Raw genomic sequence first — 11,726 nt, 5'->3', positions numbered from 1 at the left:
CTGTAATAGCACATGTGAGAAGGCATTAGGATGCAATTATCAATTTTTTTGTTTAAATGTAGAAAATCATATGTGCTATAAGAAATGATTAAAATCAGTGTGAAGTTTGACAGAAAATTTAGTTTCACTTCAGTTTCAGTCTAAGCATTTTAAGATTATCATAGACTAAATCTAAGTCTACACACTTGACTAAAATATAAAGTGTAAAAGATTTTACCAGTGAGAGTTGCTGCATATGGTTTGCAAAGCATCTTATTTTAACTTGATATCAAATGTGGGAGCGAGTTGCCTAACCTTTCTGCTCAAGGAGATTACTTCTGATTGGATAACTTCCAAACACCTTCCGGCTCTCTACACAACCAAATTAGTTCTGATTGGATCTCATCTTTCCAGAATATTTTTATTTGTTTTCAAAAGTGTCAGTATATCATAGGTTTTGTCCTGGTTCATCAGTTTTTTATTTAGTTATCCTCTTGCTTTTATCAGAAAAAAGGTCATTGACGAAAACTGTGGAAAAACAAAACTGACATCGGTTAAAATATAACCTCGGCTATATGCTATGTCCCATTTTTAGGAAGCGAGGCTTGCCTGCGTGTGTCTATTTTTGGCAACCAGCTCAAATTTAATGATCACCTTTGAGAAAAGAGTCACCATATATTTATAAAGGCCAGATGAAACTCAGACATGAATGGCTGTTGTCCTGGCATAATTCTCATAGGTGTGACTTGGTGTCTGTGACAAAATGACCACAGGGTGTTGTGGGTGCTCAAAGGAGATTATTTTGCAATGATAACAATACAATATGTTGTTTAGGTCTTCCTCTCTGGAAACTGGAAACCTTGTCATCTAATTACCATTACTGGAACAAAGACAAAAAAGACTGTTTTACTGTACACATTTTTAGTTACTGAAAATTGCATCCTAAATTTTGAAAGAGTTTGGGAAATGACACCATAAGTAACAGGCTTGTATTATAAAGTCCTACTGAAAAGTAACATTCAAGAATAAGGCTGGGGGCATCAGGTACTTCTGTTGTCTTTTATAAGTTCTATAAAAATATAAAAAATAAAGAAAGAATTGGTCCTGTTAATAACGTACTACGTGTATCTAGAGCAAACATTTCTTTTTCCTCTGGGCAACGGAGCGTGTGTTCAAAAAACTATTAAACTCACATCAGTAAGCCACACCATGAGCACACACACTGTTGTTTGTTTTTTACTCAGTCCCACACAGTGTCATGCTGCTTCACATTCACTACAGCACCAGATAGAGATCGATCCACCTCCAAAAATATCCCAAATGCCTCACTTCTGCCAGACAGACAAACGTGTTTTAAAAACTACAGGGAAGGGTTTTTATTATTATTATTTTGACTATTCATGTCAGCTATATTCAGCCAGACAAGTTTGCTTGAGGGCTCCAGAAAGTTAAAAATAACTGGGAGACTTTCATGTGTCCTAGAACACCGACTTTTGCAAAGCATCATGTTTTGCATTAAAATGTGCTAAATATATTTTGGGTCCTGTCTTTTTAAACATTTCCCTTACTAAAGCCCAAGTCAAACGGGCAGCAGCAACACCCTGGCAGTTGCCAAATAGTAGGGAAAAATATGTAGTCCTCAAGTGTTAGGCAAGTGATTGCTATTTGTTGCTAGGTAAAATCAGGCACGAAGAAAGTGCTGCACCAGAAACAACCTTGTTAATTCTTTGGTCAGTAGAAAATTGATGCAGTATTTTTTTTTATAGGAGACGGAGACTTGTCTGCAAAGACTCTGCATTTATGCATGTATTTATTCAAATGATCATTTATTTAGTGCCTTCAGCGTTAATCTTGTTAAAATGACGTTAACGCCATAACCACATTAAAACGGCAAATCTCTGTTAGTGAGTTAGCATGGATCACCTCATGCATGGGGCTGCACGGCGCTAACGCGCTAATGGAGATTTGCTGCGTTAATTGGCATTAACGTCACTTTAATAAGATTAACGCTGAAGGCACTACATTTATTTATTTTATTATTTTGAAGGTGAATGGTGTCCGTTTCCAGTTTTCATGGCACTTTTAACTATTTCTGTCTGGTGATATTATGGTTGCAGAAAAGTTGATGTCTTCTATTTAAACTACTGGCAACTGTGGCAACCTACATCTATAGCAATCGCAAGAAGGTTTTTGGTGCAGCACTGTATGTGGTCGAATTCATGCTAGCAACTGCCAGCAACCTCAAGAAACATTTACCAACATTTGCAGAATATACGCGTTTTCATAGCGAACAAAGTTTGCCAGTGGACACTGACAACTCTCATGGCTCGCGTGAATTTCACAATGACGTCTATCAACCTCCAGCAACTACTTACAACCAGTTTGGAAATACGCATTTTCCTTCATGACCTGTGGAACAGTCGCCAACCAGTCTCAAAGCATGTGTTCTTAGAACTTAAGAAAACTTCAAGACTTTCTAAGTTTGAAGTTAAACTCTAAGAGCCAATTACGCATGTAAAAATTGGTTTTTATTTCATATATAGCTTCACATAGTGGCACAATAAACTATTTTATTTCTCAGAAACCTGATGCATTACTCAGAAGCATGTTTGACTGAGAAATCATAGGGCTTTCCTTGGAAAAAGTAACACCCAAACATGTAATGCATACAGGTGTGCATACACGTGTACCTTGGCTGACAATGTCAAACATTGTCAACGTGTTCAGTGTACACCAACCGATGGCACGCAAGTTTATTTTTATCTATTGTCTTGGTTCCTTACTGTAATTTTTTTGTGCTTTACGCGGTTGCATACGTGTATGTACGTGTCCATTTATGTGTGTGTGAAAACCCAGGTATGTTCTGCCATCTCTAATTAACTTGGTGTAGATGTGAATGACTCAGCAGCAGTTGACAGCATAATCACTCTGTGGCTCACCTGTTTATACGTGCAAACACACACTCAGAAACGCCAGGGCTAGTAAACACACACACAGACGCATGCATGCTTACACATTTGTAGTCGCAGGTTGGCTAAACCCTTTGTGAACCCCTGGGAGAGTGCTCACTGCACATCAGGGTGAAACTTGGAGTATTCCGTGGTAAATAAATGCAACTATAAAACACAGGCAAGCCGTAACCCATCTCTGGATGCCAGCTGAGGCGCACTCTTGTCAATGTGAATGCGTGTGTTTGTCTGTCTGTCTGATGTAACCTGGCAGCTCAGGTGCAAACAGAGGGCAACATGCCGATTAGAGGTGGCAACCTGAAGCCACAGGTAGGCAAGGAAATGAATGCTCAGGAAAATGAATCATCAGTTATTTACCTGAAATTAAAAAAAACAGATACAAACAAACTCCTTGGTTTCGCAACACAGGAAGTTTCCTTCACTTTCCATATATGGAGGCCTTTTAATTGTTTTGACTAGTGTGTTGGTTCTTTTAATGACTTTCCAAAAGTGACTTTATGACTTCTCTTTTTCACAGCTTGGATCCTATTTCATCATACTGGTTTCTTCTTCTACGCATAATCAGATGAGTTCATTAGAAGAAGAAACAAAAGCATAAAGGCAGTAAAACCAAAAATGCAGTTCAAAATGTAGATTCATTTAGCTAACACTGTCACTACAGTGTAAAACTGACTGTGCTCACACCTATGACACGGAAGTGAAAGTAGCTCCACAGCATGTAATGGTTGTTTACAAAGGAGTCACAAGTTTGTGTAATGGTTCTTGTGTACATTTGGTTGTGTTTTCTTTTCCAAATAACTGATTTAATAAGAACTGTAAAGTAAACTTGGAACTTGTTTTGAACCTGTTTGACCACTTGTTCTGCCTGTCCCAAGGGACTGTTTCCATTAACTCTACACTTAAACTGGCAAATAAAATTTCTGAAAACTATAAAACGAAGACAAAATCTTGCTAAATCATGCAGCATGTCTCAAACAATGCTATGGCCTGTACTTTTTCTTTCTTAGCTCGAAAGATGTCAGAGTGAAAGAGCAACCAAATTTAATTTACTTCAGTACAATTTGGGTGTGGCTTGAATACAAAACTGTCTCCACGAAACCTCTTGTTATATGCCAAACAGACCCATTAAAGCTACTGCATATCTCTCACTTCCTTCAGACCATGAAGCCACCTTTGGGACTGAAGCCAACACGGAAACGGCTACAAACTGCAATTCTTGGAGTTGCCGCTTGAGCCTGACTCAAAAATTGAGTCAATCCTTGTAAAGCGACATGCTACAATCGCATAATAAAAAAACACACGTTTACAGGAACGAACAATCTATTATTATTATTATTTACAAAAAACAGATGTCTGGATGTTGTGTAATCTTTTTGCCTCATTTATCTTAATTCTTTCTTTTATTTGGTTACATTGTTCCACTGTTCAGCACTTTGGCCGGCACTTTTAAATGTGCAATATAAATAAAGCTGACTTGACTTGACTAGATGATTTCTGTTTTTATAACAAAGCTGTGGTGGCAGATTTAGTCTGCTAGACCCTGTCACCATTTATTCTGGTCACTGAACTTGACTTTTCTACTGCATTTGTGGTGCTAATGCCTTTTGGACAATTTTTAATGTAATTATATGCAAAATATTCAAAACAGCCCATGAAATTGGGTTGTTGTTTCAGCTTTGGTCAGTAACATTCTGGTATTTTTTAACACTAACTAACAGATATCTTGTGTCTGTGCCTCTAACTTGTAATGGCTTAAGAATCTAGCTTGCTAACCAAGCTAGTTAGCATTAGCTGATGACTTAGCATTCCACCCTCTTACCTAAATAACGTCTGATTTGGCTCCGTAAAAACAAAATTGACAGCGAAAGCATCAAAAGCTTAAAAATGTGGAGTCCAGAAACTAATGGGGGATATCAAGTCAGGCCAGGTCAATCTTTTATATCTAGTGTATACAGTACTTGAGCCATTGTCAGAAGCTGTTATGGGATAATTTGGGATAATTATTCCTGATGGTTTTGCTTGGGGCTTTCCTTTTGTTGTTTGCTTTAACACTCTGCAGCAGAAAGACACAAATTTAACCCAGGTTCTTGAAAAAGTTCAAAAGGGCTTTTAGTTTCTGTTGCTCTGGATGGATGTCTGTTGTTTGACAAGCAGGAATAACACAGGGTGATACGCACATAATAACAGACAGGTGAAACAGACTAAAATATTTCAGTCATGGTTCATGACCTTCCCTGGCATGCTGCAACAGCCACAGCTTCATCATACTTTACCCTGCATCCTTTAACATGACCTTAGAAAAATAACACGTTCTTGTGTGCCAGGAAGCACTATCAGCTCTGCCAAGCTCTGGTGAAAACTCTGAGATGCAGGTGGGGACACAAAAGAGTTTAAAAGCTCAGTTGGAGATGTGGAGGAAAGGTAACACAAAAGTTAATCCCATCAAAAGAAAACAAAAGCCAGTCTTTTAATAAAATCCCGGGCCCTGTTTAAAAGAACTGCTAAAATAGAAATAACGGATGTTTCATAAAGAAAGAGGTGGGAAAGAACAATTCATATGCAAAATCTTTGTTTTTATTTCAGGCCTTTATATGTTTTCTTTTTTTGCAGGAATAGTTTTTTTTAGCAAGCTGGATATATTTAATTCATCACCTGTATTGAAATTGTTATTATTATATAATTACTTTTATGGTTAAAAAAAAAAAGAAGGAAAGAAATCAGTCAGAATTATAAACAAGCGATCAGTTTATGTCTCAATAATAATAAAAAAGTACACGTAACTTTGTTTAAATCCATCCTGAGATCAGAGTCACAAGACTCCATCTGCCACAAAGCAGCTCCTGAGCTGGAGAAACCTGCTGAAAAGTAAAGGGAGAGGGATGATGTCGAAGAAGAAATACAAATTAGAAGAAAGAGAAAACACAAGGGTCCAGCCTGGAAGGAAAAAATGCTCATAAATAAGTCAGAGGTTCCACTGTGAAAGGGGACAAAGTGTTGTTTTTTACGAGTACATTGTGCTGGATGACATGATTCCCTGTTTTTCAGAGATGCACAAATCCTTTTCACTGTGTTGCTTCAGGGTGTGACTGGCTAATATGCTGAAATCAGCTCAGTTTTTTGTTTTGTTTTTGTTGTTGTTTGGAAAGCACCGGAGATACCAGGAGAGAAAGCTATGATGTGAGTTAAAAGAACTCAAAAATGACTGTATATGTGCTTTTTTTAAGAAATCCTTTGGCTATCTAATTGGATCCATGAGTTCAAAAAAACTTGGATCATGTATAAATGTGACCAGTCAGTCAGGTCGGTGACTCAGATAAGCTAGTAATGTGTGACCTGCTTTGCACAGGTGTGCTGTACAAACATCACAGTGGTTTATTCCTCCCACATGGGAGGTAGAAGGAGAGATTTCTAAAGATAAATGAACGGACAATCTGCAGCGCAGGCGGTTATCAGATATGATCAGATGGAAGCGATGTGTAATAGCCTCGAATGGATCGAACTAAATCAAATTAACCACAGGGCTCGTACAGATTGGCCCTCTCGCAACAATGAAACCTGTTTGTTAAATGTGGGCTGTGATAACTGCAAGGCTGGTGCCTTGGAAACAAAATAATTTCAACCCCGGTGTTGCGCAAGGCCTCCACTTTGCATCGGGATTGCTGCCGACAAGCTGAGGGCTCGCCAGCGCCAAAAATCATCAGACAGTTTTATGACTAAAAATGAAGCTGAGATGAGGAGAGAACCTGCCTGTGCACACAGAAACTCTGCATCTTGTACAAATACACCTGGAGCACACCCAGTATACATGGCAACTGGGGCCACAACCACTTAAAACGCAACCACAGAAAAGAGGTGTTTTGCAAGCTGCTTGGATTCACTGCACACTCGGTCAAGTCTGCTGACAATAACTGAACAGCAAAATGTGAACTGACAACGTTAGCCTGTTTGATGTTCCCCGGCTCTCTCATTTTTTAATCTTTACTTCAATAGAGGGGAGCCTGAAAGGCAGAGTAGAGATGTTTAGGAACACGGTTTGCGGTGGTAAAACCCACGGATAACAATAAGCGTTTTACACAGAGCAGGAATTCAGAGAACTTGAGGAGAGAAACACAGAGACAATACTTGGCTGTGAAAGAGTGACGATCACTTTAACATGCTAAATCTCTGCCTTTGTGCCCCAAAGCTTTGATCCCAAACTTCCAGTGAGCCTCTTGTTCAGTCTGTTTGCTCTCATTCAGATATATTAAGACTTCCTATTATGTGCCAACATCAGAAACAGCCTGTGGTATTTGCCCAAAGATTAGTTTACTTAAAAGCCCAAAAGAAGGTCCCCGATATCAGAGGGGAAAACCTTCCATTGACAGAGATGAGAGGTAATCTGTGTAGGGTAGAGTCATTTCAGCACTGTTCTAGTCTTTGCATACAAACTGTGTGTGTGTATCTGGCTGTTCGTTTTTTCCCTTCTATGTGTGTGTGTGTGTTTCTCAGCATATTTTGCTGTTAGTTAAACATGCATTGAAAATGTGAAGCTTTAAAAGAAAACAGCTTCTCCATTCATGTCCTGAGTTCAAAATATTGTTTACAGGTCTGCAAATAGTGATAGGTTATAGCCAAACAACCTCTGAGGTGGCGATGCAGACCTGTCATGCTCCAGCTTGAGTGTGTGTGTTTGTGTGTCTACAAAGGTACTTTTAAAGGCATTTATCTGTGGGCTTGTTTAGCTGATTTGTGTGCTTGATTGCTGCTGGTGCCATTCATCCAGTAAGCAGTCAAGGTTCATTCGGGTCACTGTGGTTCCTTAAAGACAATGACACTCCAGGCAGCATCTGACATGACTGTGAGGCTAAGCAATGTCAACAGATGACCTCATGGATGTCAGCGCATTCTCAGCAACACTGAGGACGGTCACAAAAACAGGAATTACATTCATGTCAGAGAATGGACAAATGTCAACAGAAAGTACTGTACCACTGTGAGTGTGTTGGAGATGTTAATGGATGCGGATCAGAGCTACAAGCTTGGCTTTGGGTCTTCCATTTCCAAAAAACAACGGAAATGATTAAAAGCCAATGAAACTCAAGTGTTCTATTATACTTTACGTTGTTTTATGGTCTTGGAAGCATTAGACATCTGTAACTAGCCTTTTAAAACACGCTTGTCAGGAAGCATAGATCTAAATGACATTGATCAAGCACGAGTTCATGGAAGAAACAAACAGATCAGACGTTATGTCAGTGTGTTTTATAAAATGTTGGATCTTGCACCAGAGTTAACGGGACACTTGCAAAGATTAATCCATTTGCTTCAGTTCAATTTAATTCAATTCAACTTTATTTATATAGTGATGAATCACAAGTCACCTCAAGGTGCTTTATATAGGATTGCTTGCTCCTCCTAACCCACCTGATCTCTTAACTTTACACAGCCTGGTAAATCAGTCACAGTTTCTAAGTCTGCCGTGCAAATAGCTGTCACAGTGAAGATCAGGCCTTTGCTGAAGCTGATGCTAAATTGTGGAGCTGGTAGGAGGAAAAGAATTGCGCTCCAACTGACCGTTGCCAGCCGGTTAAATCTGTTTATAATCCTACATGATACGAATATTGCTGAGTGCTGAGTGTCATTTTGAAGAATTTCTGTTTTAAATCTGTAGGTTTTGGCTGAACTCGGAATGTAAGTAGTACAGTTCTGTTTAATGGGGTGGCTGTAGCTCAGGTGGCAGAGCAGGTCAGCCACTAATCAGAAGGTCAGTGGTTCGATCCCAGGCTGCCTCCTGGCTGCATGCCAAATATCCTTGGGCAAGATACTAACCCCATGTTTGCCTACTGGTGGTGGTCAGAGGGCCCAGTGGCGCCTGTGTCCGGCAGCCTCGCCTCTGTCAGTGTGCCCCAGGGCGGCTGTGGCTACAATGTAGCTTCCATCCACAGTGTGTGAATGTGTGTGTGAATGGGTGAATGACTGAATGTAGTGTAAAGCGCTTTGGGGTCCTATGGACTAGAAAAGCGCTATACAAATGCAGGCCATTTAACATTTAATGTGAATTCCTGTGTACAGTGTGTAGACAGGAAAAGATTTGCTATTGTCAATTCAAATCAATAGTTGCCTCAAGGAGCATTATACAGTAAGGAAGAGACACTAAAATAATACAAAGAAAACTCCAACAATTAGACAGCCCCCTACGAGCACTTACTTGGTGACAGTGGAAAGAAAAAAAATCCCTTATAACAGGAACAAACTTCCAGCAAAATCAGGTTTAGGTTGGAGCGGCCATCTAACGTAACAGGCTCAGGGTGAGGGAACACGCTGTGGAAGAGAGCCAGTGATTAATAATAACTATTGACTAAATGCAAAGAGATCTATAAACACATAGTGAGTGAAAAAGGTGAGTGAAGAAGAAACACTCATCGTGTGCATCATGGGAATCCCCCAGCAGCATGACTAAGCATAGCAGCAGCATAACTAAGGGAGGATTCAGGATCACCTTTATTCTTTATTTATTTAAATGGGACCGTACAGTTTAACATAGTCCAAGTATAGAACATGAAGCTGATGTAATGCACCTGTAGCTATCACTAATTTTCAACCACTGTCTCTTGTTGGATTTACAATCACAATACAAACATTTTACAACCTGATCCAGCCCTAACTATATGCCTTATCAAAAAAGGAAAATTTAAGCCTTTTCTTAGAATTAGAGAAGGTGTCTGTGTCCTGAATCCAGAGTGGGAGTTAATTCCACGGAAAGGGGGCCTGAATGCTGCAGGCTCTGCCTCCCATTCTAGTTATAAATATCCTAGTAACTACAAGTATACCAGCAGTCTGAGAGCAAGGTGCTCTATTGAGGTGATACTATGGTACTATGAGGTCTTCAAGATAACATGGGGCCCTATTATTCACCATATCACCATATTTTCACAGATTACATGTAATAGTAATCAGTAATCGGTCTGACCAACCCGCCTTATTTCTGTTTCAAAGAGGACAAATGACCCCAAGTGGTCGCAGTGTCTTCAAAGCAACCATTTATAGTTTATTGCTATAACCAATATAACATAGAAGTTAATTTTCAGAAACTTTGCTACAAGTCTTCACTGAAGGCTGTGAAACACAAAGAAATTCTCAAACTAGAAAAGGCATGAGGCATTTGTATGGAATGAAAATCATTATGAAAGTTGACACTGATGATAGGAGTGTACACTGAGGTGTGTGTTCATCCCACCCCAATATATCTGTGAGCATTTGCACAGCTGATTGAGCAATATTATTATCAACCTGCTTGCATATGGATAGACACATACCACAGCCATAGTCACCTATGTTATTAACCTCCACTCCCAACAGACACTCTTTGGAAGGAATGTGAAGGAATGCCTCCAAAGATTTCTGTCTCTCAAGACCTGACAGACCGTGTAAATACACCAGACAGGCTAGAGGGTTCAGCTCTTCGGCGACATCTAAATAAAAGGCTGCTACTGCAGATCGCATAGCAGCTGAAGGAGTCTAAATAGGTATTCATCATCCTATCTCAGGTGTACAGCATACAACACTTGCTTGCTTGACTTTGTGTACAGAAATATGATGAATTGATTGACTGTAATCTGTGTCCCACATGAGCACACAGTCAACTTGCAAGCCTGGAAAAGTTTACCTGCCTTGAATAAAGGTAGCATATTATATTAACATGATATCAGCATTTCAGTTTTATATACAATGATTATTGCCAATTCAGGTGTGATTCTGGGTTACATGTATTACATAAATACACTTACTCAAACAACATGAATTGAAACTTTTTAGCATTTAGCTGTATCTGCAAAGCCCTTCTCGTTTTTATTCTCCTCTGCTTTTCTTTTATTACTGCCCGTTTAACCAGGGTGCTTGTCCAACATTACGTGTAGAAAATCACGAACACATTGGCTGCCTTGCTGGGAGAGAGAGAGCATACAGTCTATATCGGCCAGAGTGACAGAGTTATGACTGATGAATGGGTTCCAAGAACTCACTCGTGTTTACCTGTAATATCACTGCTCAGAATTACCTCATTCAGGCGACATAAAGCGTTGTGAGAGAGAGACGTGGCACTCAGGGAATTCAAAACCGCTGGGGAATTCTGAAACAGCAAAAAAGGCGAACGAGTCTGAAAACTTTCTATCAGGATTGACAGGTGATTCTGTACATGCAGTTTTACAGTGGAGGAAACAAATATTTCAACTTCCAGCTGAATTTGGAAGTTTGCTCACTTTCAAAGAAATCAACAGTCTCTCATTTTTATGGTAGTTTCATTTTGAGTCAAGTCGAAGCTCCAGCTCCCTCCACAGATTTCCTTGCACCTTGTGGGCACTGCAAGATTTCAATCATACTAGTGTGTTACCAACGATGTTCTTGGTGACTGTGGACTCCTTTGCCTTCAGATCATTAATAAGCTCCTGTGTAGTTTTGGGCTGATCCATCATACTCAGCAGGGGATCAATAATAGTAATAACAATCATTTTTAATGTTTATTTTAGTTTTTTTCACTTGACTAACGTTCATTCTCTGATTGGTTTGAACAGCTGCTGTCATCACTGGGGTGAAAAATAACTAGTGATCCCAACATGCCAGAGTCAGATTTAAAGGTTTAAACAATTTGATCTTCTGTCATAATTAGGGGTGCAACGATACACAAAATTCACGGTTCGGTTCAGTTCGATACTTTGGTGTCACGGTTCGATATTTTTTCGATACAAAAAAAATGTTCATGCCTTTTTAATTTGTCATTTATTAAAATTATAAATATATATT

The sequence above is a fragment of the Pundamilia nyererei genome, unplaced genomic scaffold (genome assembly GCF_000239375.1).
Source record: "Pundamilia nyererei isolate P.nyererei 1_Seehausen unplaced genomic scaffold, PunNye1.0 scaffold00153, whole genome shotgun sequence".
Lineage (NCBI taxonomy): Eukaryota > Metazoa > Chordata > Actinopteri > Cichliformes > Cichlidae > Pundamilia > Pundamilia nyererei.
The sequence above is the reverse complement of the archived record's forward strand: the minus strand, read 5'-3'. Positions refer to the sequence as shown.